The sequence below is a fragment of the Haliotis rubra genome, unplaced genomic scaffold (genome assembly GCF_003918875.1).
Source record: "Haliotis rubra isolate DU_JTF1 unplaced genomic scaffold, ASM391887v1 Scf235, whole genome shotgun sequence".
NCBI lineage: Eukaryota > Metazoa > Mollusca > Gastropoda > Lepetellida > Haliotidae > Haliotis > Haliotis rubra.
The window spans coordinates 64,559-92,173 of NW_025766392.1; the positions used below are offsets into that span (position 1 = coordinate 64,559).

General features: G+C 38.9%; 1 long non-coding RNA gene across 1 annotated transcript; it reads left to right on the forward strand.

Moving 5' to 3' along the window:
* The first annotated feature begins 15,526 nt into the window (after positions 1–15,526).
* On the forward strand, positions 15,527–25,614 carry LOC124278316. The gene is made up of 3 exons (XR_006899058.1): positions 15,527–15,603; positions 16,018–16,082; positions 25,563–25,614. It is a non-coding gene; the product is annotated as an uncharacterized LOC124278316 (long non-coding RNA).
* The last annotated feature ends 2,001 nt before the right edge of the window (positions 25,615–27,615 follow it).

A 27,615-nucleotide genomic window follows, 5' to 3' on the forward strand; every position in this document is an offset into this window, starting at 1 on the left:
CCGGCACGTATGTATCACGGGTACCTGCGGACACACGTATGTATAATGAGTAACTGTGTACACCTGTATGTATAGCGAGTAACTGTGTACACCTGTATGTATAACGAGTAACTGTCTACACCCGTGTGTATAACGAGTAACTGTCTATACCCGTGTGTATAAAGAGTAACTGTCTACACCCGTGTGTATAACGAGTAAATGTCTACGCCAGTGTGTATAACGAGTAACTGTCTATACCCGTGTGTATAACGAGTAACTGTGTACACCTCTATGTATAACGAGTAACTGTGTACACCTGTATGTATAACGAGTAACTGTCTACACCTGTATGTATAACGAGTAACTGTCTACACCCGTGTGTATAACGAGTAAATATCTACACCCGTGTGTATAACGAGTAACTGTCTATACCCGTGTGTATAAAGACTAACTGTCTACACCCGTGTGTATAACGAGTAAATGTCTACACCCGTGTGTATAACGAGTAACTGTCTATACCCGTGTGTATAACGACTAACTGTCTACACCCGTTTGTATAACGCGTAACTGTCTACACCCGTTTGTATAACGAGTAACTGTCTAACCCATGTGTATAACAAGTAAGTGCCTACTCCCGTGTGTATAACGAGTAACTGCCTACACTCGTATGTATAACGAGTAACTGCCTACACCCGTATGTATAACGAGTAACTGTCTACACCCGTATGTATAACGAATAATGGTCTACACCCGTGTGTATAACGAGTAACTGTCTACACCCGTGTATATAACGAGTAACTGCCTTCACACGAATGTAGAACGAGCACCTGCCTATCTACATAGTACGAGGTGTAACTGCCTACACACGTATGTATAACGAGTAACTGTCTACACACGTGTGTATAACAAATACCTGCCTACATACATATGTATGAGGAGTAACTGTCTACACCAGTATGTATAACGAGTAACTGCCTACACCCGTATGTATAACGAGTAACTGTCTACACCAGTATGTATAACGAGTAACTGTGTACACCTGTATGTATAACGAGTTACTGCCTACACCCGTATGTGTATTTATTCAAACATTTTCAATTCCTGGCATGAAACTATTGACAGTGGCTTGAACACATGCTACCTGATTGTTAACATAGACACCGCCTGCTTTCATGAACATTTGCCAGGACAGTTACAGTTGCTGTAACCCTGCCCGCTACCAGTGCTATCAAAGCTTGGCAGCCGATCACACAGATATCATGGTGTCTGTGTTTTGTTCGTCACACGATAACACATTCTGTTTACATGGCTCAAACTGCCTACAAAATGTTCCATTCAATTTTCCATGTTTTGTTGCAATATTGTGCTGATTATCATCAGTTTTGTCCGTGACAACACATTTGATGGTACGATGACACCAACATACACACGCGCGCGCGCGCACGCACGCACGCACACGCACACACACATACACATACATACAATTTTTTCACAGTTATATTTTGGCATTTATTAATCTGTATCAATCATGATTCATACCAAGTGCTTATTGCGTATCCGAATAAAACATATTGCATATGAAAGTTTCACCTAAATCATGAATTGCAAATCCCTATGCATATATGGTTATTGCAAGTTCAATATCTATGTGGTAAAGGAAGCTAGCGTAAGATACACTCAAACTTTATGGCTTGAAGTGGCACACATGCACATTCTGGTCGTGTCTCCAAGCAAAAACTGAATAAAACTGTCAGATTTTTCAAGATTCTTAACCTGCTTTATGGTATCAACATGGCGAGTCAGGTATAATCGTAAAATATGTTAATGCTACAATGTTTTACAAAGCAAGGCTCGGGAAATCGAAAGGAACATGATGGAATTCGCAGGCAATTTATTGCTTTAGTATTTATTTGTATATTTAGGGGCGGTGAGGTGGCTTATTGGTTAAAGCGTTCGCTCGTCATGCCGGGTTCGATTCCCCACAGGGGTACAATGTGTGAAGATTATATTCCTGGTGCTCCCCGCCGAGATGTTGCTTGTGCGTAAAGCTAAACTCACTAGCTCATTTTTTACACAATTTGGTTTCTTAAAACTGATATCATGACTGTTAGCAGTAAAATTTAGATGATCAGCGAAACTTGTGGCCGCGACGAGCTTAACGCCACTGAATAAGAGATGTTAATTCTCTGTTAATATTGCAGACATTACCAGTCGGTCAGGATGGCTTGACGTTACATATCGTAAAGCTTTGAATAAATAATGCTTTTTCTTTTCTTTTTTCTTTTTTTGGCTTTGGCCCGTGGCTTTTCTCCTAAATGGCAGCGGATGTCACGAATCTAGTGGTTGAAATGCCTCTTTTAACCATTCACCATAAATCACCCAAATGAGATGTGGTTAAGTGAGGGTGTGGGGTGGGGAGGGTGATGTTTAAGGTACTTGCCTCGTGCTGTTCACATATGAACTTCCCGCTATGTCACCCTAAACACTGCTTCCCATTAGGTTAACGTTAGGTCGGCTTGACACCATGTATCCAATATCTTTGAACAAATTTCATGTCAATCCTTAACAGGCGGATAAATAGATATGTTGTGTCTGAATAGTTAAGAGTGAGTTTAGTTTTACGCCGCTTTTAGAAATATCCCAGCAACATCACGGCGGGGGACACCAGAAAAAATGGGCTTCACTCATTGTACCCATGCAGGGAGTCAAACCCGGAACTTCGGCGTGACGAGCGAACGCTTTAACCACTAAGCTATACCACAATCCCACCACTGGCAGTGCGAATGACAAGAGAATAATATTAGGCAAACGATTACCGATATAAACAGAAACATAAATATATAAAGTCTTCGAATGCACGAAGGATCCCAAGGATTTTGGGAATTCTAACAAAAGCAACTTGCGCCTATTTTTTACGGTAAACTGAAAAACGTACCGATCTCAGTGGAACAACATGAAGTAATCACAAAAGGTGAGGTGAGGTGAGGTGAAATTGGGTTTAACGTCGTGCTTGAAAATATTTCGCTCTTATGACGACGTGCATGCGTGTGTATGTGTATGTGCGGCTGCTTGTACTGGCCCAGAAAGGTGTTTTATAGTGCTAGCCCACTGAGATACCATGTCGCAGTGAAGCATGAATACCCCACTCAGACACATTATACTGACTCCGAGCTGACCAGTCCTTGTTGTACCCATTATTGCCGAGCGGCAGGCAGGGACCAACAAGTACCATATTTTAACGTCTTTGGGGATCGAACCCGCGACCTTCCGCTCTCCGGGCGGACGCTCTAACCACTACACCACGGAGGCGGTCAATCACAAAAGAAGACACTTATTTAATTAGAATGAGCTAACTATTAAGAGTCCTAATACGTCTTACTGCGCATGTGTCTACTCCAGATGAATGATATTTAAGTACGTGTGGTTGTGCGTTGTATAGGCGATAAGAATTTCCATATTGATAAGTACTGTCTGCCACAAGCGAAGTTCGAATGTACCATGACATATCTGACACTTTAAATAGGCAAAATATTAGCATACGATGTTCTAACTTCCAATATGCCGAGGGAAGAAAGATTATGCAAGAGATGATTACTATTTTGTCAAATGTTTTGGAGTGTATACAGCAAAGTGGAAGGAGAGTATTATAAGGTTTTTACGATCTGCTCCAGAAAGGAGCACTACCACCAAATTCACTTTAAGTCTAACTTGTTGCCATGGAAATGCAACATGTTTCCATGAAAACCGCAAAAAAATAAAATTCATATCTGGGTCTAACCCCTAAAAGGCACATCTAGGGATCATGCTTGATATGTGTACCAAGTTTGATGAAGTTAACATGTATAGTTTGGGAGATCTGCTCCGGACAAGATGACATCCTCATAGCCACAGCCTAAGTCATGTTTCCATGGAAAGAGCAAAATATAAAATTCATATCTGGGTCTAACCCCCAAAAGGCACATCTAGGGATCATGCTTGATATGTGTACCAAGTTTGATGAAGCTAGCATGTATAGTTTGGGAGATCTGCTCCGGACAAGATGACATCCTCATAGTCACAGCCTAAGTCATGTTTCCATGGAAACCGCAAAAAATAAAATTCGCATCTGGGTCTAACCCCCCAAAAGCACATCTAGGGATCATGCTTGACCTGTGTACCAAGTTTGGTTAATCTATCACCAATAGATTAGGAGATATGCTTCGGACAAAGTGTGACGGACGCACGGACGGACGCACGGACAGACTCACGGACGGACGGAACTCGTTTCTATATCCCCCGCAACTTCATTGTTGCGTGGGATAATTATAACATGTTGTATATCTATTTAATGTGTATAAATGCTCTGTTGATCAGTAGCCTTATACTGAAATACAATCTGTCTGTCTGTCTGTGTCATGAGCGACGATTTACGAATCACTCTCAAAGAGTAACCCTTCCCCCCTACGTTGCCTTAATGCACCCTTCCCGTACTTGACATGTACAAAATGTCGGTACGGCAACGGTTTTTGGGTATTAAGGAAAAAACAGTAACAGTAGTTCACGCATGCCATAAGTATGAAATGTGTATTCATAGACTTTCAGAAAATGGCTCCGTTATAAAATTGAATGAATGGCCAGGCTGGTGACATGTTGCAGGCAGTCACATCTATTGGCAGCCACCGCCTTTTTCATCCATGTAACATAATGAATGTACGTTACTCTCAATACTTACATGGTATCTAATCCATACATGGGACAAGTTCACTAGATCACATCCTCTTTGGTAGGTTTACCAAGCGAATCGAGGCAACAGCCTTGTGTAGGGCTGGCCTGGCACAGAAATCCGACGCTTACGTTATATCCAAATTTAACTCCTGTTATCCGATCCATGTTCAAGCCGACATGCATGCACATCTGAGATGTGTGTGTATGCAGAAAAGCAGCCGAAACTATTTTTTTGCGCTCTTGTGCTAGTCTACAAAAGCTAAAGAAGACATTTCTGCATAGAAACTCGGTCAGTACGATCGATCGTACTTTATGGCTTGAAGTGGCACACATGCACATTCTGGTCGTGTCTCCAAGCAAAAACTGAATAAAACTGTCAGATTTTTCAAGATTCTTAACCTGCTTTATGGTATCAACATGGCGAGTCAGGTATAATCGTAAAATATGTTAATGCTACAATGTTTTACAAAGCAAGGCTCGGGAAATCGAAAGGAACATGATGGAATTCGCAGGCAATTTGTTGCTTTAGTATTTATTTGTATATTTAGGGGCGGTGAGGTGGCTTATTGGTTAAAGCGTTCGCTCGTCATGCCGGGTTCGATTCCCCACAGGGGTACAATGTGTGAAGATTATATTCCTGGTGCTCCCCGCCGAGATGTTGCTTGTATATTGCAAAAATGGCAGCGTAAAGCTAAACTCACTAGCTCATTTTTTGCACAATTTGGTTTCTTAAAACTGATATCATGACTGTTAGCAGTAAAATTCAGATGATCAGCGAAACTTGTGGCCGCGACGAGCTTAACGCCACTGAATAAGAGATGTTAATTCTCTGTTAATATTGCAGACATTACCCGTTGGTCAGGATGGCTTGACGTTACATATCGTAAAGCTTTGAATAAATAATGCTTTTTCTTTTCTTTTTTCTTTTTCTGGCTTTGGCCCGTGGCTTTTCTCCTAAATGGCAGCGGATGTCACGAATCTAGTGGTTGAAATGCCTCTTTTTAACCATTCACCATAAATCACCCAAATGAGATGTGGTTAAGTGAGGGGGTGGGGGTTGGGGGAGGTTGATGTTTAAGGTACTTGCCTCGTGCTGTTCACATATGAACTTCCCGCTATGTCACCCTAAACACTGCTTCCCATTAGGTTAACGTTAGGTCGGCTTGACACCATGTATCCAATATCTTTGAACAAATTTCATGTCAATCCTTAACAGGCGGATAAATAAATATGTTGTGTCTGAATAGTTAAGAGTGAGTTTAGTTTTACGCCGCTTTTAGAAATATCCCAGCAACATCACGGCGGGGGACACCAGAAAAAATGGGCTTCACTCATTGTACCCATGCAGGGAGTCAAACCCGGAACTTCGGCGTGACGAGCGAACGCTTTAACCACTAGGCTATACCACAATCCCACCACTGGCAGTGCGAATGACAAGAGAATAATATTAGGCAAACGATTACCGATATAAACAGAAACATAAATATATAAAGTCTTCGAATGCACGAAGGATCCCAAGGATTTTGGGAATTCTAACAAAAGCAACTTGCGCCTATTTTTTACTGTAAACTGAAAAACATACCGATCTCAGTGGAACAACATGAAGTAATCACAAAAGGTGAGGTGAGGTGAAATTGGGTTTAACGTCGTGCTTGAAAATATTTCGCTCTTATGACGACGTGCATGCGTGTGTATGTGTATGTGCGGCTGCTTGTACTGGCCCAGAAAGGTGTTTTATAGTGCTAGCCCACTGAGATACCATGTCGCAGTGAAGCATGAATACCCCACTCAGACACATTATACTGACTCCGAGCTGACCAGTCCTTGTTGTACCCATTATTGCCGAGCGGCAGGCAGGGACCAACAAGTACCATATTTTAACGTCTTTGGGGATCGAACCCGCGACCTTCCGCTCTCCGGGCGGACGCTCTAACCACTACACCACGGAGGCGGTCAATCACAAAAGAAGACACTTATTTAATTAGAATGAGCTAACTAACAAGAGTCCTAATACGTCTTACTGCGCATGTGTCTACTCCAGATGAATGATATTTAAGTACGTGTGGTTGTGCGTTGTATAGGCGATAAGAATTTCCATATTGATAAGTACTGTCTGCCACAAGCGAAGTTCGAATGTACCATGACATATCTGACACTTTAAATAGGCAAAATATTAGCATACGATGTTCTAACTTCCAATATGCCGAGGGAAGAAAGATTATGCAAGAGATGATTACTATTTTGTCAAATGTTTTGGAGTGTATACAGCAAAGTGGAAGGAGAGTATTATAAGGTTTTTACGATCTGCTCCAGAAAGGAGCACTACCACCAAATTCACTTTAAGTCTAACTTGTTGCCATGGAAATGCAACATGTTTCCATTGAAAACCGCAAAAAAATAAAATTCATATCTGGGTCTAACCCCTAAAAGGCACATCTAGGGATCATGCTTGATATGTGTACCAAGTTTGATGAAGCTAGCATGTATAGTTTGGGAGATCTGCTCCGGACAAGATGACATCCTCATAGTCACAGCCTAAGTCATGTTTCCATGGAAACCGCAAAAAATAAAATTCGCATCTGGGTCTAACCCCCCAAAAGCACATCTAGGGATCATGCTTGACATGTGTACCAAGTTTGGTTAATCTATCACCAATAGATTAGGAGATATGCTTCGGACAAAGTGTGACGGACGCACGGACGGACGCACGGACAGACTCACGGACGGACGGAACTCGTTTCTATATCCCCCGCAACTTCATTGTTGCGTGGGATAATTATAACATGTTGTATATCTATTTCATGTGTATAAATGCTCTGTTGATCAGTAGCCTTATACTGAAATACAATCTGTCTGTCTGTCTGTGTCATGAGCGACGATTTACGAATCACTCTCAAAGAGTAACCCTTCCCCCCTACGTTGCCTTAATGCACCCTTCCCGTACTTGACATGTACAAAATGTCGGTACGGCAACGGTTTTTGGGTATTAAGGAAAAAACAGTAACAGTAGTTCACGCATGCCATAAGTATGAAATGTGTATTCATAGACTTTCAGAAAATGGCTCCGTTATAAAATTGAATGAATGGCCAGGCTGGTGACATGTTGCAGGCAGTCACATCTATTGGCAGCCACCGCCTTTTTCATCCATGTAACATAATGAATGTACGTTACTCTCAATACTTACATGGTATCTAATCCATACATGGGACAAGTTCACTAGAGCACATCCTCTTTGGTAGGTTTACCAAGCGATTCGAGGCAACAGCCTTGTGTAGGGCTGGCCTGGCACAGAAATCCGACGCTCACGTTATATCCAAATTTAACTCCTGTTATCCGATCCATGTTCAAGCCGACATGCATGCACATCTGAGATGTGTGTGTATGCAGAAAAGCAGCCGAAACTATTTTTTGCGCTCTTGTGCTAGTCTACAAAAGCTAAAGAAGACATTTCTGCATAGAAACTCGGTCAGTACGATCGTACTTTATGGCTTGAAGTGGCACACATGCACATTCTGGTCGTGTCTCCAAGCAAAAACTGAATAAAACTGTCAGATTTTTCAAGATTCTTAACCTGCTTTATGGTATCAACATGGCGAGTCAGGTATAATCGTAAAATATGTTAATGCTACAATGTTTTACAAAGCAAGGCTCGGGAAATCGAAAGGAACATGATGGAATTCGCAGGCAATTTATTGCTTTAGTATTTATTTGTATATTTAGGGGCGGTGAGGTGGCTTATTGGTTAAAGCGTTCGCTCGTCATGCCGGGTTCGATTCCCCACAGGGGTACAATGTGTGAAGATTATATTCCTGGTGCTCCCCGCCGAGATGTTGCTTGTATATTGCAAAAATGGCAGCGTAAAGCTAAACTCACTAGCTCATGTTTTACACAATTTGGTTTCTTAAAACTGATATCATGACTGTTAGCAGTAAAATTCAGATGATCAGCGAAACTTGTGGCCGCGACGAGCTTAACGCCACTGAATAAGAGATGTTAATTCTCTGTTAATATTGCAGACATTACCCGTTGGTCAGGATGGCTTGACGTTACATATCGTAAAGCTTTGAATAAATAATGCTTTTTCTTTTCTTTTTTCTTTTTTTGGCTTTGGCCCGTGGCTTTTCTCCTAAATGGCAGCGGATGTCACGAATCTAGTGGTTGAAATGCCTCTTTTTAACCATTCACCATAAATCACCCAAATGAGATGTGGTTAAGTGAGGGGGTGGGGGGAGGTTGATGTTTAAGGTACTTGCCTCGTGCTGTTCACATATGAACTTCCCGCTATGTCACCCTAAACACTGCTTCCCATTAGGTTAACGTTAGGTCGGCTTGACACCATGTATCCAATATCTTTGAACAAATTTCATGTCAATCCTTAACAGGCGGATAAATAAATATGTTGTGTCTGAATAGTTAAGAGTGAGTTTAGTTTTACGCCGCTTTTAGAAATATCCCAGCAACATCACGGCGGGGGACACCAGAAAAAATGGGCTTCACTCATTGTACCCATGCAGGGAGTCAAACCCGGAACTTCGGCGTGACGAGCGAACGCTTTAACCACTAGGCTATACCACAATCCCACCACTGGCAGTGCGAATGACAAGAGAATAATATTAGGCAAACGATTACCGATATAAACAGAAACATAAATATATAAAGTCTTCGAATGCACGAAGGATCCCAAGGATTTTGGGAATTCTAACAAAAGCAACTTGCGCCTATTTTTTACTGTAAACTGAAAAACGTACCGATCTCAGTGGAACAACATGAAGTAATCACAAAAGGTGAGGTGAGGTGAAATTGGGTTTAACGTCGTGCTTGAAAATATTTCGCTCTTATGACGACGTGCATGCGTGTGTATGTGTATGTGCGGCTGCTTGTACTGGCCCAGAAAGGTGTTTTATAGTGCTAGCCCACTGAGATACCATGTCGCAGTGAAGCATGAATACCCCACTCAGACACATTATACTGACTCCGAGCTGACCAGTCCTTGTTGTACCCATTATTGCCGAGCGGCAGGCAGGGACCAACAAGTACCATATTTTAACGTCTTTGGGGATCGAACCCGCGACCTTCCGCTCTCCGGGCGGACGCTCTAACCACTACACCACGGAGGCGGTCAATCACAAAAGAAGACACTTATTTAATTAGAATGAGCTAACTAACAAGAGTCCTAATACGTCTTACTGCGCATGTGTCTACTCCAGATGAATGATATTTAAGTACGTGTGGTTGTGCGTTGTATAGGCGATAAGAATTTCCATATTGATAAGTACTGTCTGCCACAAGCGAAGTTCGAATGTACCATGACATATCTGACACTTTAAATAGGCAAAATATTAGCATACGATGTTCTAACTTCCAATATGCCGAGGGAAGAAAGATTATGCAAGAGATGATTACTATTTTGTCAAATGTTTTGGAGTGTATACAGCAAAGTGGAAGGAGAGTATTATAAGGTTTTTACGATCTGCTCCAGAAAGGAGCACTACCACCAAATTCACTTTAAGTCTAACTATGTTGCCATGGAAATGCAACATGTTTCCATGAAAACCGCAAAAAAATAAAATTCATATCTGGGTCTAACCCCTAAAAGGCACATCTAGGGATCATGCTTGATATGTGTACCAAGTTTGATGAAGCTAGCATGTATAGTTTGGGAGATCTGCTCCGGACAAGATGACATCCTCATAGTCACAGCCTAAGTCATGTTTCCATGGAAACCGCAAAAAATAAAATTCGCATCTGGGTCTAACCCCCCAAAAGCACATCTAGGGATCATGCTTGACATGTGTACCAAGTTTGGTTAATCTATCACCAATAGATTAGGAGATATGCTTCGGACAAAGTGTGACGGACGCACGGACGGACGCACGGACAGACTCACGGACGGACGGAACTCGTTTCTATATCCCCCGCAACTTCATTGTTGCGTGGGATAATTATAACATGTTGTATATCTATTTCATGTGTATAAATGCACTGTTGATCAGTAGCCTTATACTGAAATACAATCTGTCTGTCTGTCTGTGTCATGAGCGACGATTTACGAATCACTCTCAAAGAGTAACCCTTCCCCCCTACGTTGCCTTAATGCACCCTTCCCGTACTTGACATGTACAAAATGTCGGTACGGCAACGGTTTTTGGGTATTAAGGAAAAAACAGTAACAGTAGTTCACGCATGCCATAAGTATGAAATGTGTATTCATAGACTTTCAGAAAATGGCTCCGTTATAAAATTGAATGAATGGCCAGGCTGGTGACATGTTGCAGGCAGTCACATCTATTGGCAGCCACCGCCTTTTTCATCCATGTAACATAATGAATGTACGTTACTCTCAATACTTACATGGTATCTAATCCATACATGGGACAAGTTCACTAGATCACATCCTCTTTGGTAGGTTTACCAAGCGAATCGAGGCAACAGCCTTGTGTAGGGCTGGCCTGGCACAGAAATCCGACGCTCACGTTATATCCAAATTTAACTCCTGTTATCCGATCCATGTTCAAGCCGACATGCATGCACATCTGAGATGTGTGTGTATGCAGAAAAGCAGCCGAAACTATTTTTTTGCGCTCTTGTGCTAGTCTACAAAAGCTAAAGAAGACATTTCTGCTTGGAAACTCGGTCAGTACGATCGTTGCCACGGTAACCACCAAAATGAGAGAACTGCTGGAGAAAAGGGAAGAGGCGGCGTGTAGGTGACTGACTCTGAGTGTGTGGGTTCGAATCCCGGTCGGGTTTCAACCAAACAAAAGTACTTGATTCTCTTCTTAAAGGCCCTGTCTCACCTTCACGATTTAGCTAGCGTATGCCGACGTATGAAAAAAAATGGCGAATACGCTGACGTACGTCGAATACGTTATGGGTAAATTTTGTATAAGCTGGTATACTTCGTAGTACGGGGAGGTGGTCGAAAAAATCTGTGGATGCATGGGATTTTCTTTCACATATCAAGTATCTGAAGACCAAAATTATTTCACTCGCAGGCAAACTGTAACGAAAACAGGGTTGCGCAACAGAGACACAAATTACCAGTCTTCCTATATGCGAGCGAAGCGAGCAAAAGTTGGCAAAGTACTTCCCTCGCTTCGATTCGAAAACACGCCAAAGACCCGGGTTGAATCCCCACATGGGTACAATGAGTTAAGCCCATTTCTGGTGTCCCCCACCGTGATATTGCTGGAATATTGCTAAAAGCGGCGTAAAACCAAACTCAGTCAGTCAGTCGATTCGAAAAATATATAAAATATCGCCACCATCAAAGGTTGTGCTCTTGGATGTCCAACCTCATATTTACCAATTATTCTCACGTAAATATATTTCATTCAACATTTTAAGCGCCATACGTGGCATATCAACTAGTTTCCGAGCGTCATACGTGGCATTTCAACTAGTTTCCGCCTGTCAGCTTCCGGTTCAACACGAATGTTCCGTTCGAGGTCGCGTCATACCAAGAAACGTTAGAAACTGGGAATTTGTATCGTGCCTGTTCAAACAAGGACTTGTGAAAATATATTGGTTCTGAGAAGTGTAGCCATGGCAAAATGTGGCAGTGTTTTGCATGGACTGGCATTGTAAGATAAGACCTAGTCTGTAGTGTAAGTACACGCACGAACGAACGCACGCCCATCCCTACGTAAGTGCAATGATCTTGAACGTGACAATAAACCCACATTTGGCCTCAGCTCAACTATATACCTTTGATACACCCCCCACCCTTTGTCCTGACAATGACCATTGAAACTGTCGTGAAAATGACGTGTGTACTCCCCCACCCATACACACACTTCTCAATAGTGGGCACCACCACCACCACCACCACCACCCCCTTGCTCAGAAAGCTGTATCCGCCCCTGCGACAAAGAAAGAGTATACTACAGTGTATTATGTTCCAGGTTAAATTGAAGGGGAACCCACCATCTAAACTCCGACAGGAAGAGAGACTAGTTTCGGGAATTAAATATGTATATTAGGGTGCTAAACGTTATTTGTTATTCACACTAGATAATTTACTTACATTTTTAAAAGACCGATGTTCCAAAGGCAACGCCCAAAATTGTCTCCAACTGTTTTCTCTTGAAAACACTTTTAAATGAACAAACACGTGGTTCCGAGGCCCTTTGAAGCGTAATATAATGTCTCTCTTCCTTCCAATGGAGGAGGCAGTGAGGATAGTTTTACCTACTGGTTAAAGCGTTCATTCGTCACGACGAAGACCCGGGTTCGATTTCCCACATGGGGTCAATGGCTGTCCGAAGCCCATGTCGTTGGTGTACCCCACCTTGATATTCCTGGAATATTTCCCCAAAGCGGCGTAAAACTAAACTCACTCACTCACTTTAATTGTGATTTTGCCAATTAATTGATCAATGTAATCAGTATAATACCGTCTAACAAGTTATGTTTGATGTGTCGAATATACAGTTATCTCGAATTTAATAGATGGCACCTTCGTATTCTTTCTATATTTGTCGACCCGTGGAGATCCGGGGTAGAATAGGTCTTCAGCAACCCATGCTTGCCACAAAAGGCGACCATGCTTGTCGTAAGAGGCGACTAACGGGATCGGGTGGTCAGGCTCGCTGACTTGGTTGCCACATGTCATCGGTTCCCAACTGCAAAGATCGATGCTCTTGCTGTTGATCACTGGATTGTCTGGTCCAGACTCGATTATTTACAGACCGCCGCCATATAGCTAGAATACTGCTGAGTGCGGCGTAAAACTAAACTCACTCACTCATTCACTTCTATATTTGTCGTTTTTCTGGTGTGTTTTCGTCTGCTTTATTATTTTTTACACGGGTCTTTAAAATATATTCTACGTTTTCCTAATTGAAACTCTTTACGTGTAGGCACATTGAATCCTTTTGCATACAGATTCTTAGTTAACTTATTGTTTTTATTTGTAAATCTCAGAATACACGTAGCAATACATTGTAACTACAGTCATAACAAACTTTAAGGGGCTAATAAATTTAGTTGGATTTTGCTTTGGTTTGTTGTTTAACGCCCATTCAGCAATATGAATCCAGCAATTTGACAGCGGTCCTTAAACAATCAAGCTGGACCAGACAATCCAGTGATCAACATCATGAGCATAATTCTACGCAATTGGGATACGATGTGTCAACCAAGTCAGCGATCCTGAAAACCCGATCCAGTTAGTCGTCTCTTACGGCAAGCATTCGTTACTGAAGACCATTCCTAACCTCCACGGGTAACTTAGTTAGAGGTGGCGGTGTTGTGATCTGGGGTGGGATAAAACTGCAACAAGGACGCCAAGTATTGTGACTGAGAGGAAATACTGTTGGGTACCGAGACGAGAATTCGCAAGTGGCCTCTTCACCGGTTTTGCAACAGCACGACACTGGTGACGTTTCAACATGATAAAGTCAGACCACACGTTGCCCGAGCTATACAGCAGTATCTTCATCCGACCGATGTTAATGCGTTTCGCCCGCCAGATTCCCTGATTTGTCTCCCACTAACCACATCTGTGGTGAAATGGAGAGACGTTTACGTCGTCATCCGAATCCTCGAGGAACTGTGTTACCCAGGAAATATGCCTCAAACGATATGACACATTTGCAAACTCTAGTGAAGTCACTATTTACATTCTTTCCCTATGAAACTAGTCAGCAGCTGTAATATTTAACCCAAGAGTGAGTGTGTACCCATGTGGGGGGAATCAAACCCGGGAACGAGCAGACGCTTTAACCACTAGGCTTCCCCACCACAACTTTTAACCCAAGACACTGAAGTTAATCTTTGCAAACTGGGAAACACAAGACTGTTCTCAATTATTCAAAATATATTATTTTACGTTCTTTTTAACGGACACCTGCAAACAATATAAATATGGATTTATTTTCAACACTTTACGTTGCTCAACTTTTATGGGCCCCTTGCAGAATATATCTGCATATATTGTATTTATTTTTTTAATTCAGCTCTATGCACCCAAAACGGTATTACAAGCTTTCGCTTATTGTATTGTATGAATATCGTTTTGATACTAATTTATAGGCTGATGGCAGATTATTTTAGTACATTTAGAATCAATTCAAGGTGGTACAATGTGTTTAGTTATTCTTTAAAAAACCGGTAAATGACAATACGTGTTATGTCAACTGTGAGAATAGATGCATATTCACAGGTCCAATCGAAATGTGTTTCATAAAGTGCGTTACATGAACTTTGAAGCCCATTCAGTTTAGGTGAGGTGAGGTGAGGTGAGGTGAGGTGAAATTGGGTTTGACGTCGTACTTAAGAACATCTCGCTCATATGACGTCGTGCATGTGTGGGTATGTGTGGCTGATTGTACTAGCCCAGACTTAAGCTGGTTTTATATGCTAGCCCACTGAGATACCATGCCGCAGTGAAGCATGAATACCCCACTCAGACACAAATAACACTGACTCCGAGCCGACCAGTCCTTGTACCTATTAATGCCGAGCGCCAGGCAGGGACAAACAAGTACCATATTTTATTGTCTTTTGGTATGAAGCGGCCGGGGATCGAACCCGCGACCTTCCGCTCTCCGGGCGGACCATTTTAGCAGAGAACAAATATTTTGCATATTTTATAAAATGGAATATTGCAAATATAAATAAAATGTTAACTTTGAATATGTAATATGCATTCTATAATCAGTATACTATCACGCATAGTGAACATCACATATGAGGTACAGGGAAAGGCTCAAGTTTTGTTTCTTCAAAGTATACTTGCAAAATATGTTCACGATATCCGCGGGGAGATCATGGTTAATCTGAACATTGCGTGTCACAAGATCGCATTCTTTTTCGTTTCGTGTGGAGCTTCGTGTCACACGATAATCACTGTGGCGACGTCAACCAGGAAGTGTTTATTATACCCGGTGATCGTCCATGCTTCGGTATCTCTAAAGGTAAACAACTAGAACACTGTGGAAATGAAACTTTAATATTTTGTTTTCCGTCTGCCAAACATCGAATCGTCTTAACACATACATTTTAGTTACAGTCGCCATAGATGTAACCACAGGCGATCGATTCATGGGATACGCACTATAGTAGCATAAGGGGCGTATCCCATGCATCGATCGCCTGTGCATATAACTTGCACCTCGAACACGAGAGTAGCTTGAAAGCGAAATCGCTTGAAAATTCATTTTAATGAGTCCTGACTTGAAAGCTGAAAGACTAGTCTGTCCTACAGACCACGAAACAAATGTACTCAATGCAGCCCATGCAAGTCAAGAATGTGTGGCAAGTCTAGATTGAAAAAAAAATATAATTTTAATTTAAAAACTTTTATTTTCTGTAAAATATGTTCATTTCAGAGACGAGCTGTTAGTCTAGCTGAAAGAAGTGTACCAAGACAAAACAACAAAACCATAGTCTTGAGGTATAATCAAGTTTTTGCAACATCTGAAAACTTGCACGTAGTATATGCAACCAGATGCGGTCGTGTTTTAGTTATGATTGCTGGAGTTATGCCCCTTGATCCGTAGTTCACAATATATCCCATAGGCATAGTTGCCCGGCTCTGATATATTTATAAGTATGACCTATATATATAAAAAATATCTTATATATACAGGTCATACTTATAAATATATCAGAGCCGTGCGCCTATGCCCATAGGGCAGAATTTTTATTTTTTGTGTTTCTCATCGCGCGACCGACCCTAATTTTATTGCCGACCAAAAAAATTATTAAAAAATTCATTCCAACACCGCCGGCTCGAACCTAAAACGTACCGACTCGTCATATAAAACGTTACCACACCCAAAAAAATCAGAGTTATGACACTTGACAACAGACCGTCCATGATGTCTGCTACTCGCATAGCAGACGAAAACGAAAAATAAACATCTGGTCTATTTTGAAGTATCACCTTCATATCCCTTTTAAAGTAGCAGTAGTGACATCTTAATTTGATAATCCTTTAAAATTTATGAACTCTATAAACTCATTCAAGCACAATATATAACTGTGTTTGATACACTGGTCTCTAATATTTGTCCTTATATACTCATGCCAATAATGGTTGTCACCCCTCCCCACCCCAACCCCACACCCCCACCCACACTCCCTCTCCAAATATTGAAGGGGGTGACAACCATTATTGGCATGAGTATATAAGGGCAGACTATGCTTTTGTTTCGTTGATCTCAAAGCTACATTGGATTCCATCAATAGAACAAGTTTGATGTATAAACTTTAGACTGGCAATGTCAAAAGTATTCATTAAGATTCATTAGAATTATGTACACAAATGTTGAATCATGTATATCATTGCAAGGTGGCTACACACAACTGTTTGACTGTGTGAGCGGAATAAAACAGGGTTGTCAACTATCACCACTACTATTTTCATTTCATGTTAATTACTGAATTTCGTGGTGTTAATGACGATAGTTGCATTGACCTTGGTGTCTGTCGACTTTTCATGTTACTCTTCACCGATGATATGTTACTGTTTGATAGCACTGTCCGAGGTTTACAAAAAAGATTGAATAATCCTAAAATATATTGTAAAATGGGGATGCCACGATACATCGATACATCGATGTATCGATACTTTTTCCAAGACGATTCAATTATCGATACATTCAAAACTGTATCGATATTTAGTTTTGAAAGTATCGGTTTAAATATGTTTATGTATCATTAATATATATTTTGCAACTGTATCATGTTTTTTTATGTTATGAGCATTTTAAATGATTATTTGTCATGCACAAAGATGGGAAATAAGAACTTTTTAATCTCTGAGAATAAAAAATGTTGATCTTTTCATGGACAATTATAAATGAAATATTAATGTTCAAAATGTAACTAAATTTACGCAATAATGCCGCGAAAATAGATATCGTGATACGTATCGATTCATGAAACTTATGTAACATGACATCCCTATTGTAAAAAGTGGTCTTTAACCGTCAAACTAAATGTATGGTTTTACTGGAAAGATGGTAGATTAAAGAAATACGAAAAACATTGTCTTAATGATACCCAACTAGAAATTGTGACTTCTTACACATATCTGAGTGTTGTTCATTTCTCATGCAGTGGGTCATGGCATATAACACAAAAACACTTTGTCATATCCAGAATGTGTTAAATATTGAACGTTCCCAGCTATCAAATTTCAGAAAATTAACAATATCTATTCTTCTGAACGTCTTTATATATGGGGATTGCGTCCCTCACTGGATGCAGTCAGAGCATACAATAATTTCCTAAAGCAAATGTTGAATCATGTATATCATTGCAAGGTGGCTACACACAACAGTTTGACTGTGTGAGCGGAATAAAACAGGGTTGTCAACTATCACCACTTCTATTTTCATTTCATGTTAATTACTGAATTTCGTGGTGTTAATGACGATAGTTGCATTGACCTTGGTGTCTGTCGACTTTTCATGTTACTCTTCACCGATGATATGTTACTGTTTGATAGCACTGTCCGAGGTTTACAAAAAGATTGAATAATCCTAAAATATATTGTAAAATAGGGATGCCACGATACATCGATACAGATGTATCGATACTTTTTCAAAGACGATTCAATTATCGATACATTCAAAACTGTATCGATATTTAGTTTTGAAAGTATCGGTTTAAATTATGTTTATGTATCATTAATATATATTTTGCAACTGTATCATGTTTTTTTATGTTATGAGCGTTTTAAATGATTATTTGTCATGCACAAAGATGGGAAATAAGAACTTTTTAATCTCTGAGCATAAAAAATGTTGATCTTTTAATGGACAATTATAAATGAAATATTAATGTTCAAAATGTAACTAAATTTACGCAATAATGCCGCGAAAATAGATATCGTGATACGTATCGATTCATGAAACTTATGTAACATGACATCCCTATTGTAAAAGTGGTCTTTAACCGTCAAACTAAATGTATGGTTTTACTGGAAAGATGGTAGATTAAAGAAATACGAAACACATTGTCTTAATGATACCCAACTAGAAATTGTGACTTCTTACACATATCTGAGTGTTGTTCATTTCTCATGCAGTGGGTCATGGCATATAACACAAAAACACTTTGTCATATCAGAATGTGTTAAATATTAGACGTTCCCAGCTATCAAATTTCAGAAAATTAACAATATCTATTCTTCTGAGACGTCTTTATATATGGGGATTGCGTCCCTCACTGGATGCAGACAGAGCATACAATAATTTCCTAAAGCAAATGTTGAATCATGTATATCATTGCAAGGTGGCTACACACAACTGTTTGACTGTGTGAGCGGAATAAAACAGGGTTGTCAACTATCACCACTTCTATTTTCATTTCATGTAAATTACTGAATTTCGTGGTGTTAATGACGATAGTTGCATTGACCTTGGTGTCTGTCGACTTTTCATGTTACTCTTCACCGATGATATGTTACTGTTTGATAGCACTGTCCGAGGTTTACAAAAAGATTGAATAATCCTAAATATATATTGTAAAATGGGGATGCCGATACATCGATACATCGATGTATCGATACTTTTTCCAAGACGATTCAATTATCGATACATTCAAAACTGTATCGATATTTAGTTTTGAAAGTATCGGTTTAAATTATGTTTATGTATCATTAATATATATTTTGCAACTGTATCATGTTTTTTTATGTTATGAGCGTTTTAAATGATTATTTGTCATGCACAAAGATGGGAAATAAGAACTTTTAATCTCTGAGCATAAAAATGTTGATCTTTTTAATGGACAATTATAAATGAAATATTAATGTTCAAAATGTAACTAAATTTACGCAATAATGCCGCGAAAATAGATATCGTGATACGTATCGATTCATGAAACTTATGTAACATGACATCCCTATTGTAAAAAGTGGTCTTTAACCGTCAAACTAAATGTATGGTTTTACTGGAAAGATGGTAGATTAAAGAAATACGAAAAACATTGTCTTAATGATACCCAACTAGAAATTGTGACTTCTTACACACATATCTGAGTGTTGTTCATTTCTCATGCAGTGGGTCATGGCATATAACACAAAAAACACTTTGTCATATCCAGAATGTGTTAAATATTGAACGTTCCCAGCTATCAAATTTCAGAAAATTAACAATATCTATTCTTCTGAACGTCTTTATATATGGGGATTGCGTCCCTCACTGGATGCAGTCAGAGCATACAATAATTTCCTAAAGCAAATGTTGAATCATGTATATCATTGCAAGGTGGCTACACACAACTGTTTGACTGTGTGAGCGGAATAAAACAGGGTTGTCAACTATCACCACTTCTATTTTCATTTCATGTAAATTACTGAATTTCGTGGTGTTAATGACGATAGTTGCATTGACCTTGGTGTCTGTCGACTTTTCATGTTACTCTTCACCGATGATATGTTACTGTTTGATAGCACTGTCCGAGGTTTACAAAAAGATTGAATAATCCTAAAATATATTGTAAAATAGGGATGCCACGATACATCGATACATCGATGTATCGATACTTTTTCAAAGACGATTCAATTATCGATACATTCAAAACTGTATCGATATTTAGTTTTGAAAGTATCGGTTTAAATATGTTTATGTATCATTAATATATATTTTGCAACTGTATCATGTTTTTTTATGTTATGAGCGTTTTAAATGATTATTTGTCATGCACAAAGATGGGAAATAAGAACTTTTTAATCTCTGAGCATAAAAAATGTTGATCTTTTTTAATGGACAATTATAAATGAAATATTAATGTTCAAAATGTAACTAAATTTACGCAATAATGCCGCGAAAATAGATATCGTGATACGTATCGATTCATGAAACTTATGTAACATGACATCCCTATTGTAAAAAGTGGTCTTTAACCGTCAAACTAAATGTATGGTTTTACTGGAAAGATGGTAGATTAAAGAAATACGAAAAACATTGTCTTAATGATACCCAACTAGAAATTGTGACTTCTTACACACATATCTGAGTGTTGTTCATTTCTCATGCAGTGGGTCATGGCATATAACACAAAAACACTTTGTCATATCCCAGAATGTGTTAAATATTGAACGTTCCCAGCTATCAAATTTCAGAAAATTAACAATATCTATTCTTCTGAACGTCTTTATATATGGGGATTGCGTCCCTCACTGGATGCAGACAGAGCATACAATAATTTCCTAAAGCAAATGTTGAATCATGTATATCATTGCAAGGTGGCTACACACAACTGTTTGACTGTGTGAGCGGAATAAAACAGGGTTGTCAACTATCACCACTTCTATTTTCATTTCATGTAAATTACTGAATTTCGTGGTGTTAATGACGATAGTTGCATTGACCTTGGTGTCTGTCGACTTTTCATGTTACTCTTCACCGATGATATGTTACTGTTTGATAGCACTGTCCGAGGTTTACAAAAAAGATTGAATAATCCTAAAATATATTGTAAAATGGGGATGCCACGATACATCGATACATCGATGTATCGATACTTTTTCCAAGACGATTCAATTATCGATACATTCAAAACTGTATCGATATTTAGTTTTGAAAGTATCGGTTTAAAATATGTTTATGTATCATTAATATATATTTTGCAACTGTATCATGTTTTTTTATGTTATGAGCGTTTTAAATGATTATTTGTCATGCACAAAGATGGGAAATAAGAACTTTTTAATCTCTGAGCATAAAAAATGTTGATCTTTTTTAATGGACAATTATAAATGAAATATTAATGTTCAAAATGTAACTAAATTTACGCAATAATGCCGCGAAAATAGATATCGTGATACGTATCGATTCATGAAACTTATGTAACATGACATCCCTATTGTAAAAGTGGTCTTTAACCGTCAAACTAAATGTATGGTTTTACTGGAAAGATGGTAGATTAAAGAAATACGAAAAACATTGTCTTAATGATACCCAACTAGAAATTGTGACTTCTTACACATATCTGAGTGTTGTTCATTTCTCATGCAGTGGGTCATGGCATATAACACAAAAACACTTTGTCATATCCAGAATGTGTTAAATATTGAACGTTCCCAGCTATCAAATTTCAGAAAATTAACAATATCTATTCTTCTGAACGTCTTTATATATGGGGATTGCGTCCCTCACTGGATGCAGTCAGAGCATACAATAATTTCCTAAAGCAAATGTTGAATCATGTATATCATTGCAAGGTGGCTACACACAACTGTTTGACTGTGTGAGCGGAATAAAACAGGGTTGTCAACTATCACCACTTCTATTTTCATTTCATGTAAATTACTGAATTTCGTGGTGTTAATGACGATAGTTGCATTGACCTTGGTGTCTGTCGACTTTTCATGTTACTCTTCACCGATGATATGTTACTGTTTGATAGCACTGTCCGAGGTTTACAAAAAGATTGAATAATCCTAAAATATATTGTAAAATAGGGATGCCACGATACATCGATACAGATGTATCGATACTTTTTCAAAGACGATTCAATTATCGATACATTCAAAACTGTATCGATATCGATATTTAGAAAGTATCGGTTTAAATATGTTTATGTATCATTAATATATATTTTGCAACTGTATCATGTTTTTTTATGTTATGAGCGTTTTAAATGATTATGTGTCATGCACATAGATGGGAAATAAGAACTTTTTAATCTCTGAGCATAAAAAATGTTGATCTTTTTTAATGGACAATTATAAATGAAATATTAATGTTCAAAATGTAACTAAATTTACGCAATAATGCCGCGAAAATAGATATCGTGATACGTATCGATTCATGAAACTTATGTAACATGACATCCCTATTGTAAAAAGTGGTCTTTAACCGTCAAACTAAATGTATGGTTTTACTGGAAAGATGGTAGATTAAAGAAATACGAAAAACATTGTCTTAATGATACCCAACTAGAAATTGTGACTTCTTACACATATCTGAGTGTTGTTCATTTCTCATGCAGTGGGTCATGGCATATAACACAAAAACACTTTGTCATATCCAGAATGTGTTAAATATTGAACGTTCCCAGCTATCAAATTTCAGAAAATTAACAATATCTATTCTTCTGAACGTCTTTAACAGAAATATGGGGATTGCGTCCCTCACTGGATGCAGACAGAGCATACAATAATTTCCTAAAGCAAATTCTTTTTCTTGGTAGAAATGCACCGAAATTTATGGATGTTTATGTTTCAAAACTAGACAATATATAACAATTGTAAAATATTGGACACGGTTATTATACCAAAAGGATAATGGAATATTATACCACACATACCGTTATCAATATAAATTAGCAGAAGCTGGCAGACAATGTTGAACCCATAATGTAAAACAATTGTTAAATAAATATGGTTTTAGGTATGTGTGGCACAGTCAGGATGCAGGTTGTATAAATAAGTTCTTATTTGGTTTTAAACAAAGGTATATATCAATAGACCAACAGACATCGTTTGAATAAATATGTTCGTTTCCCAAACGTATTATATATCAATCTCTAAAGAAGGAATAATGTTGTGAAGAATATTTGTCAGTTGTGAATGTTACTTCATATAGAATAGCCTTTACTAAATTTATGTGTTCAAATCAAAGATTAATGATAGAGGAAGATAGAAAACTTCATATTGCTGAAGAGAGACAAGAGACAAGAGAGTATGTACATATCATACTGTTACACTCAGGAAGTAACACGTTCTTTAAACAGGTCGTTTCTTTTAACTAGTGCATGTTTAATATATAGTGAGGGTTTAATATATGAGACTCGTTCTTAGTCGTTAAAATATATACAAAATAATATATTTAATATATTTCTTTTGAAGGTCACTATTAAATGGACAGACGAACACAAAGTGAATTTCATTTTCTATTTCTGTATCGCATAATTGACAGATTCGTTTCGATTTTGCAATGGAAAGTTTTCTTCCTTCATTTACAAAAAGGTCTACCAAACCTAGCCGATATTTAATAAAATGTTTCCTTAAATTTTCCGTCGTGACTATTGATAAATAAATTTCTGGTTGAAGTAAGGTCTTGGAAGTTCTGTAATAAGCATATCGTGAACTATCTTCTAAAGTGGAATGCCATTTCTGGTAAAACAACGTATGGTATTTCAGTGAGCTACCACTATGAAACCAGCTTAAGTCTGGGCTAGTACAAGCAGCCACACATCCACACGCATGCACGTCGTCATATGAGCGAAATATTCTCAAGTACGACGTTAAACCAAATTTCACCTCACCTCATCTCATATCTCCACATACCACACTTATAGAATCCCTAAACTACGACTGATTATCTAACAAAAACTCAAAGCTGCTCAATACTACAGCACACGTGGTTATAATACGGCGAGCGATCTGGTGGTATATATGTACATAGCAAGTTTGCATTTTTATCAGTTTTAAGTAACACTTTCGATATGGGGGCGAGCTGCCTAAGGCGCCAGGCTAGTAATCCAGCGAGCTTGGAGGTGCCGGGATCGAGCCAATCTGTGACCGGGTGTAAAAAACCTTGGAGTCAACTTTGTGTGCAGACTCTTTCAGTGTTGTCACAACCCCTAGTGTACAGTACACAACCCTGTGCACTTAAAAGAACCCACGAATCCGTTGGTAGATGACCAGATGGTGGCCACATTAAAACGTGCAAACACCTAGTTGCGGGTACAGCAACGTGCAGTGAACTTGGACAAAGTACTGTGACTATATGTCCCAGTCCACCCAGCTGTGAATTGGTACCTCGTAAGTATGGGAAAGCCACATTAACTCGGTGCGCCTAGTAGGCAGCAAGAGCTGTATGATCCCCAGGGTGTTGAGATTGAAAATACGATATGCCGTTGTGATGGACATCCAATGATCGAGGGAAAACAAAGCGCCTTTGAGCAGTTGTACTGGATATCGGCGCTACACAAATGTTTGTATGTATGTTCAAGCACAGGAGGTTATGAACGTTTGATTTAATCATCTTACAAAATTTACTTACTGACACACACACCACCTGAAAGGGTGCCGTAGTCAGATAACTTTATTGCTGGGCTGTTAATGGTGTCATATATATAGTCGACAAAAGTTTCCACAAGACATGTTACTTGAAATTGTTTTAAGTACGATATAAAATCATCGTCAACAATTTTGTTTCATGGTCCGTTAATGTTCCAACAGAGGAAATCAAATGTTTCGCCGGGACAGTCAGCGTTTAATGTAGCACCGGTGTTAACCTTGTTATGTCCTTTTGGGATAATATCCGGGCCTCGGCCAGTTCCCTAGCTTGCAGACACATTTGCGGATGATTTCCGAGCGATCTGCATGGTAATGATCGTCTGTCTCCTGACGCTCCTGTAATGCCAGACATCGCCGAAGTTGGTGTTGTTTCTAGTGTGCGAGGCTTTGTTATCAACCGTTCATCCTTGAAATACCTAAACTTGTTGGTCCCTAGACTAATGCTTAGTCTCTGAATATATATAATTTTGATAGTAACAAACAAGCCCATTTAAATTGAAAAGGATCCCCAGGGAGACCAGAGATTCAGAACCTGAGGAAAAGTAGACTTTCTTTATTTAGGGCTTTGGCACTGCAGAGAGGCCTGTCAGTAGGGAAAATAATGTGGTTCAGGGACTTTGAGACAGACTAGTTGGTCCCCTAAGCGCCTGCAACTGCTGACGCTGACGTGACGTAAGATCAATCGAAATTCCAAGTCCTCCTTCCTTGTATGTGGGTCTCGCTTTCAAGGCACAAACTTTGTCGTGAGACAAAGGGAACCTACACATGACCTTCTCCTGACTACCCTCCAGAGCATGGTTGATTAAAAGAGTAAAATAATTGTTGACATCGTGGTGTGTATCCCAAAATCGATTTAAGCGTGAGCGTAATGAGATGATATAATTCCAACAGAAATGGCCACCGCTAAGAAGCTGACAGACAACTATCTGACCTGTGTCATCTGACCAACATGCTCTGTCACCGTATCGCATGATAGCACTCACTGGATTGTCTGGTTCAGACCCGATATGTTTACAAACAACGTCGTATAGCTGTAATACTGTTGAGAAAATACCTGCTCATGATATAGTCACAATTGTACATTCGACTTTTGGCAGAGATATATTTATGAATGTGGAAAGGGTTTTGACACTTCTTTTTACTAGAAAATGTCTCCTGTAGTCATTTCACAAGTACTCAAAGAAATCATAAGCGGACACAAATACTTCCCTTTAGAAAACGGTAGGCAATAATTGAAATGTTTTTGTGAACAGTTTATGATTCTGTGAGCAGTACATTTTAACTTTCTTAGCAGCTGAAAGTAGTCACAAAAGAAACAAGAAGACAAAATCATCAATATCCCCGCAATGGCAAAATACTCTTCATGTTTATGTCTACTAGTTATGACTGTCAAATGTTTTGGCGTGTATATAGCGACGCGGAAGGAGAGTATTGAAAGGTGTTGAAGTTCTGTTCCATAAAAAATACTTTATTGGAACATTTATATCTCATCTCCTGGTAAGTAATATTGTTGACCTATGTTAAAATCAGATTTTAGTAAACAAAAACAAATTGCGTTATACAAATTCTAAGAAATATGTGATGAAATTTAAAATATATCATAGCTGCAACAAGCATAGCCTTTTCCAAAGTCACCCCACTTAAACATTTCTGAAAATTGAGAAGCATAAGTTGCAAAGCCCTCAATTCCACTATTTTATTCTGGCACTAGAAATGGAACTCTTGATCCTTACGCTGATCAGATCATTTAGAGAGGCAATTATAAATGAAACAAATGAGCCAATTATATATGAAACAAGTGTTTGCCACTAATATGGCAACGTCCCCCGAAATATTTAAAAATGAAATATTTGCATATTTACTACTTTTTGTATTTTTGTCAGATAAAAGATGCATGAAATGACTGGTGTCTGTATAATCACCCAATGATTAGGCTGTCAACATAATTGAAAACATTGGGTACAACAGTTCATGAGATATCGCGTTAAAAAGAGTTTAAAAAGTGGTCAAAGATCACCCAAACTCGACTGGTGTCTGCGTAATCCCCTAATGTATACTGTCACCAAATTTGAAGACATTGGGGACAATAGTTCATGAGGTATTGCGTTAACAAGTTTGAAAAGTGTGACCTTGAAAATAAGGTCAAGGTCGCCCAAATCGACTTGTGTCTGCGTAATCCCCCAATGTAGGCGGTCACCAAATTTGAAGACACTGGGTACAACAGTTCATGAGATATCGCATTAACAAGAATCGGGACGGACGCTATCTCTCTTCTCTTGGCGTAGCCAACCTTATTGTTTGATCAACATGAATACCACCAAACATATCTGAGACAAAAAAGTCGAAACCTGGTTGAAAATTGTCGTATTTCGCCTCATTTGACATTTGTTGACAATGTAATATGGCGACCATCTTGGATTTCCTTCAGCTAAATGAATATGTTTTCTGGCCTATTACATCATCCAATCTATAGATGTTATGATGAAAGTCAAATACGGAGACTACTTTGATTCTGTCTAGTTTTGAATTCAAATTGAAAGAAATAGTTTTGAAACTTTGCTGTTTTTGGAAAACTGGCGGCCATCTTGGATTTTGGAAAGTCATATTTTGCTACATAGCATAAACAATATTTTAATTAACACATTGAGACACAAATACATTGAAAATCTCATGAGAAATTCTGTTTTTAGGAGCTGAAACAAAGATAGTGTAATATAAATGGCAGCCATCTTTGAATTTTGAGTGGCCAGCGTTATTTTTTCAGAAAGTGTACCAAAGTGAACATATATGCAAATTTTGTTGCTTGTATCACAAAGTGAACGATTTTTCTATTATCTGCCCTACTATATCATCTAGGTGCCAAGTTTGGTTAAGAAATATTGAATGGATTTAAAGTTCTGCTCCTGAAAAGACGAATGTGCACGGACGGGGTCTAAAAAGGGGG